The 6,774-nt window shown below is 40.8% G+C and overlaps 1 pseudogene; it reads left to right on the forward strand.

The window, feature by feature from the left end:
• The first annotated feature begins 1,499 nt into the window (after positions 1-1,499).
• Positions 1,500-2,750, forward strand: LOC112928720 (G2/mitotic-specific cyclin-B1-like; annotated as a pseudogene).
• Positions 2,751-6,774: the final 4,024 nt, after the last annotated feature.

A 6,774-nucleotide genomic window follows, 5' to 3' on the forward strand; every position in this document is an offset into this window, starting at 1 on the left:
AAATACCTATACATATATGAAAGGATAACCCATTAAATGTTAATAGTGTTTACCCCGGCAGTGGAATTATCAGCTGCTTTTCACTTTCTTCTTTACAGTTGTATGTCCGATTTCTCACAATGAGCATGAATTACTGCTCTTTTAATTGTTGGGGAACCTGTCAGTAAAACCAGATACCCACGAGTTACCTGTTGTGACAAGCCAATCTGGGTCGGGGAGTACTCTGAGTCATGTTTTTAAAAAATATTTCATGCTCTGGTACAACGCATGCACAAACACAGTAAGCTAACACTGGAGTCAGCCCAAGATATGAGGACCTCAGAGAGTGGCAGTGTCAACAGACATTTATCTGCTCCTTGGGCCTGCTCCAGGAGCTCAGGGCACAGCAAGAACCGCCTTGGGCAGAGGGGTGGAAATGTCCCTGGAGGAGGTGGCAAATGAGTGAGGTATGCATTTGTTCAGTGTTTACGCAGCATTTCTCAAAGATTCAAACCCTGAGGGCCATTTGACAGACATCCAGGACATATGAGGTCTATACAGTTTAAGTTTTAAAAAATCACTATATAAGACAAAATTTAAATGATAAAAAAGCAATACTCTCATATCAGAAGAAAGGCTGATGATAATGGTTTCAATCTTTAACCAAGGCCTGTATATCTGACTCCATGAGGGAAGGTCAGTTCTGCCTCCAGTTGTTTTTTTTTTGTCTTTTTCTGTTTGCCATATTAGAAAGTCTGAACTTAAAACTTTACATCAGAAGTCACTACAGAAAACAGTATGGTGGTGCTCCCAAAAATTAAACATAGAATTACCATATGATCAAACAATCCCACTTCTAGGCTAAACAAACTGGAACCAGGGACTCAAACTTGTGCTCTTAATCACTGAGTTATACAACTTCCCTAGGTGTCCAGAGAGTTTTTAAAACTTAAATGACAGAAACGGACATTTTAGTACCAGGGGGCAAGTGAAAATCTAAATGACAGCTACATTTGGTGGCTCTGGTGAGAATAACCGTTTATGGAGCCATGAGTATATGGGGCAGGCTAAAAAAAAGGCTTGGTGCCTTTGGTGCAAACATCATTATTTACAAGATTTCCATGGCTTGCAGATATTATCTTGATTCTTCAATGTTTGGACAGAAGAAGGGCAGGAGGAAACTGCAAAATAAACTCTGGAGTATAGGCCAACTCTGCTGCTTACACAAGTCTGTGACTTAGAATTCTGAGATCCCACTCTGTTTAATGGAAATTAGGCTCCTTGTGCTCCTTCTCAAGTGTTTAGGAAGGGCTCCAGGACTACAGCACCTCCTTGTGCATGGGGAATGGGTGTGCTTTCCTGGGGGGATCTCCAAGCCACTTGGGCACCGGTGTGGAGGAGTTAGAAGGCTGGACTAGGTCAGTACAAAAACCTCTGTTTAGGTGCTACGGAGGACCTGCTGTTGACCCGCAGGCCTTGGTCGCTCCCGCGCTCTCCTCTACCCCAGTGAAGACGTGGCCATGGTGCTCCGGGTCACCAGGAACACAAAAGTTAATGTTGAAAATAAGGTGAAGATAGGTATGGCAGGGGCAAAGCGGGTGCCTCTGGCCTTTGCTGCAGCCTCCAAGCCCCGCCTGAGGCCAAGAACTGCTCTGGGAGACATTGGTAACAAAATCAGTGAACAACCACAGGCCAAACTGCCTCTGAAAAAGGAAGCAAAAACTTCGGTTCCTGGAAAAGTCATTGCTAAAAAAATACCAAAGCCTTTGGAGAAGGCACCCAAGCCTGTCCCCTATACCTGTGCCAGAACTTGAGCCAGTTAAAGGAGAAAAACTTTCACCAGAGCCTATTTTGGTTGATACTCCCTCTCCAAGCTGGATGGAAACATCTAGATGTGCCCCTGCAGAAGAATATCTGTGTCAGGCTTTCTATGATGTAATTCTTGAGGTGTATGATGTAGATGTAGAAGATGGAGCTCATCCAAACCTTTGTAGTGAATATGTGAAAGATATTCATGCTTATCTGAGACAACTTGAAGAAGAACAAGCAAACCAAAATACCTACTGGGTTGTGAAGTCACTAGAAACATGAGAGCTATCCTAATTGACTGGCTAGTACAGGTTCAAATGAAATTCAGGTTACTGCAGGAGACCATGTACGTGACTGTTTCCATTATTGACCAGTTCATGCAGAATAACTGTGTGCCCAAGAAGATGCTGCAGCTGGTTGGTGTCACTGCCATGTTTATTGCAAGCAAATATGAGGAAATGTACCCTCCAGAAATTGGTGACTTTGCCTTTGTGACTGACAACACTTACACTAAACACCAAATCAGACAGATGGAAATGAAGATTCTAAGATCTTTAAATTTTGGTCTGGGCCGCCCTCCACCCCTGCATTTCCTTCAGAGAGCATCTAAGATTGGAGAGGTTGATGTTGAGCAACAGATTTTGGCCAAATACCTGATGGAACTATCTATGTTAGACTACGATACGGTGCACTTTCCTCCTTCTCAGATTGCAGCTGGAGCTTTTTGCTTAGCGCTGAAAATTCTCGATAATGGTGAATGGACACCAACTCTACAGCATTATCTGTCATACACTGAAGAATCCCTTCTAAATGTTCTAAAGAATATAGTCATGGTGAATCGTGGGCTTACAAAGCACATGACAATCAAGAACAAGTATGCCACCTCTAAGCATGCTAAGATCAGCACTCTGGCACAGCTAAATTCTGCAGTAGTTCAAAATTTAGCCAAGGCTAAGGTGTAACTTGTAAACATGCATTGGAATATTGATTCAATACTCCAATTCAAGATTTAGCCAAGGCAAAGGTGTAACTTGTAAACATGCATTGGAGTATTGTAATATCTGCAAATAATATCTGCAAATATTGGCACCATGTGCCATCTATATATATTATATATTACCTTTACTTACTTTTAATAAAGCTTGTGGTCCTTTTTAAACAAAACAAACAAACAAAACCTCTGTTTAACCTCTGTTTAGGGACACCTGGGTAGCTTAGCAGTTGAGCATCTGGCTTCGGCTCAAGGTGTGATCCTAGGATCCGGGATCAAGTCTCACATCAGGCTCCTTGCAGGGAGTCCGCTTCTCCTTCTGCCTATGTCTGTGTGCATCTCTCATGAATAAATAAATCTTTAAAACAACAACAACAACAACAACAACAACAACAACAAACCCCTCTGTTTACACCCGGCTATTGTGCAATTTTCTTCCCTAGCTGACAATCTCCAGATGGGGGCAAAATCTGGGGAAATTCAGTATTTGTTTGGGATCTTCCATTTGGGTTCAGAAAGTGAGTAAAACCCTGTAGAGAAAGTGCATATGGTTTCCCTTCAGCTGTATGGCAGAAAAGTTCTTGGGATAGATAACAAATTGACGACTGGGCCCTCAGAACACTTGTCTGAGGGTATACTGAAAATACCTAGTGGGTATCATTCCAGGCTGTTCCCCCTTCATGCCTCTAAAGCCTGAATTTTCGAACCTGTTAGATGATAATAAAAATGACACCACTTGGGCAGCCTGGGTGGCTCAGCGGTTTAGCACCGCCTTCAGCCCAGGATGTGATCCTGGAGACCTGGGATTGAGTCCCACGTCAGGCTCCCTGCATGAAGTCTGCTTCTCCCTCTGCCTGGGTCTGTCTGTCTGTCTGTCTCTCTCTCTGTCTCTCATGAATAAATAAATAAAATCTTTAAAAAAATGACACAACTTGAGATTTCCTTTCAGGGGTAAGACAACTTGGGAAATAAGCAGAAGATTAAGTCTAGAGGCAAATAAACATAAACACTGTACCCCAGTTGCTAAAGTTATCTTCCACAGGTGTATAGGATAATAATTCTGAACCACTACACATGTATACTGGAATTGAACAATTAAATAAGTGGGTGGCAGACAGGGGAGCTAGGTTGGGGAAGGTTAGGATGGTCTGGATGGTTTTGGATTAGAGCTGGAGACAGTGTGAAATTGTGTTTCGCTTACTGTAGATACACATAGATACATACAGGGATATTAATAGATATGTGGATATACAGGAGTTAGTGTAAACACATATATTTATTTCCTCTTTCAGTTGATAGGTCTAGAAGCTGTGACACTCCAGGAGCAACAAGTGTACCCAGTACCAGATCTGGGTTTCATTTTTATATACAACAGTTTGAGATATAATTCACATATATACAATTACCCATTTGTGGTATTTATGTGGTTTTATTGTGGTGCAACCATCACCATAGTTATTTTTAGAATATTTTCATCGCACCCTCAAACTCTGTGCCATGAGCAGTTACTCCCTATATCTCCCCAACCTTCCCATCTCTAGACAACCACCAATATACTTTGACACCGAATTTACTTAATCTAGACATCTCATATAAATGGAATATTGCAATGTGTGGTCCTTGATCCAATAGCATTTTCAAGGTTCATCCATGTTGTATGATGTATTCACTTTTTTTCACATCCAAATAATATTTTATCATATGTAATATGTATATGCCAGCTTTTATTTATCATTCATCAGTTTGTAGACAGTTAGGCTCTTTCCATTTTTTTGGCTACTATGAATAATGCTGCTATGAACATTTGTGCACCAGTCTTTGTGTGGGTATATGTCTCCACTTCTCTTAGGGTAAATACCTAGGAGTACAATTAATCTTTTGAGGAGCTGTCAGACTGTTTTCCAAAGCAGCTGCTTTTTTTACATTACTATTAGCAAAGAAGTATATGAGGGTTCCAGTTTCTATATATCCTTTCCAACATTTTCTCTTGTCCATTTTTTCAATTACAGACATACTAGAGGGTGAGATGGTATCTCATTGTGGCTTTGCTTTGTATTTTCCTCATGGCTAATGGTGTTCAGCCTCTTTTCATGGCCTTATTGGTCAACTGTGTATCTTCTCTGGAAAGCATCTATTCGGATCCTTTATCTATGGGTTTTTTTTGTTTTTTTTTGTTTTTTAAGATAGAGAGCCTGTATGCAAGTTGGGTGGGGTGGAGGAGCAGAGGGAGACAGAGAGTCTTAAGCAGGCTCCATGCCCAGCCTAGAGCCTGATGAAAGGCTCAATCTCATGACCCTGAGATCATGACCTGAGCTGAAACAAGAGTCAGAAGCTTAACTAACTGAACCATCCAGGAGCCCTCCTATATCTACTTTTAAGTTGGATTATTTTTCTTTTCAATGGGAACTCTGTATATTCTAGATACAAGTCCCTTATAATCTATATAATTTTCCAAAATTTTGTCCGATATCTACTTGCTTTCTTTTTTTTCTACTTGCTTTCTTGATAGTGTCCTTTGAAGCACAAAATTTTTAAATTTTTATAATACCCAATTCATCTTTTGTTAAACTTTGTTTATTATGCTTTTGGCGTCATATTTAAGTATCCATTGCTTATGCAAGGTTATGGAGATATGCCAGATGAGCTGTCACTAGACTGGGGATTATAAGAACTTAATTTCAGAAGTAGCAGCATTTATATCTGTGTTAAAGTTCATACCTTACATGTTAAAACCAAAGGCAGGTGAATGAAAGTCTTAATAATGAAGAAATTTCAAGGGAGTAGATAAAGGAAGTAGTGGTCTTGATCTCCCCACCCCATCTCATGCACCTTATATTTTCTACTTTCATCTCCAAGCCAGTAAATGCTTCTGACTCTCCTGATCAAGTAAGCTTCCTTTTCCCTCGTAAGTTCTGGTACATCAGGGTTTCAGGTTTATTTTATGCTTTTGTCAGGCAACCAAGAAGATATTACTATTCTTGCTCTGTGTGTTCAGGTTCAAAAAACAAGCCACATGGGTAAAAAAACCTTTCTAATCAGTAAGTGAAAATTCTTTTTATTGTTAAATTGTTGGATTATGTGAGTTCTCTAGTACCACCTGGACAAAATTCTGTTGACTGTTTCCATGGTCCTATGGTTTTAAGATTATAATCCATTGGTGGTTTAGTTATCAAAGAGGTTACAGGCAGCCTCACCCTCATCTTTGGTCTCCTGTGTCTGGGATTTCAGATGTGGCTGGCTGGTATTTCCAAGCCAAGTGATACCTTCTTAAAGAAAGTAAACACAGCCCACCTGTGGGTCCACATGACCTACTTTGTAAGGAAAAGACAGCCACGAAAACCATCCTTATGCTCAATAAGGTAGGCAAGTTCCCGTGAGGAGAGAGGACATTTAAAAAGTACCTTGGGTAAGTTTTTTTTTTAAGAAAGAGAAGCAGCCCATTGGCTACTAGGCTTTGATGCCTAGTGGAAAAAGAGGCAAATATGGAAGGAGTGGTCAATATGTCCCTACAAGGAACCTATCTTAGAATACAAGGTGGTGACTCTTTTCAAGGGCCAATGCTGAATGATAATATAACTCCCTGGAAGAGAAGAGAACTCAGCAGAATTCTGTCCTGCAGCCAACCAGGGTCGAAAGGAAAACTGGGAGAGAAAGGGATATATATCTGGGTCTTTCATCAGGGTTTGTCTTACTCAAGGGAATTTGCTGTTCTATGAAGTGAACAGAGGGTAAGACCCTTGGCTTCAAAATGTTTCTAAAATCACTCTAATCCCAGACTCATGGTATCCACCCTGCTATATTTCCCCTGCACACCCTCCATTAACATGTGCATTCCATCTGCTAAACTAACAGAAATACATTACAGGAAACCTTTCTCATGTGTCTCACCTAAATACATCATTCTACCCTTGGAACATCCCTCCTTCAGAGCGTTACTCAGACTTCATGCCATTCTTCACTCCATCTTCTTCTCCGGGTATATCGTGTTCAAATCT

The sequence above is a fragment of the Vulpes vulpes genome, chromosome 4 (genome assembly GCF_048418805.1).
Source record: "Vulpes vulpes isolate BD-2025 chromosome 4, VulVul3, whole genome shotgun sequence".
NCBI classification, from domain to species: Eukaryota; Metazoa; Chordata; class Mammalia; order Carnivora; family Canidae; genus Vulpes; species Vulpes vulpes.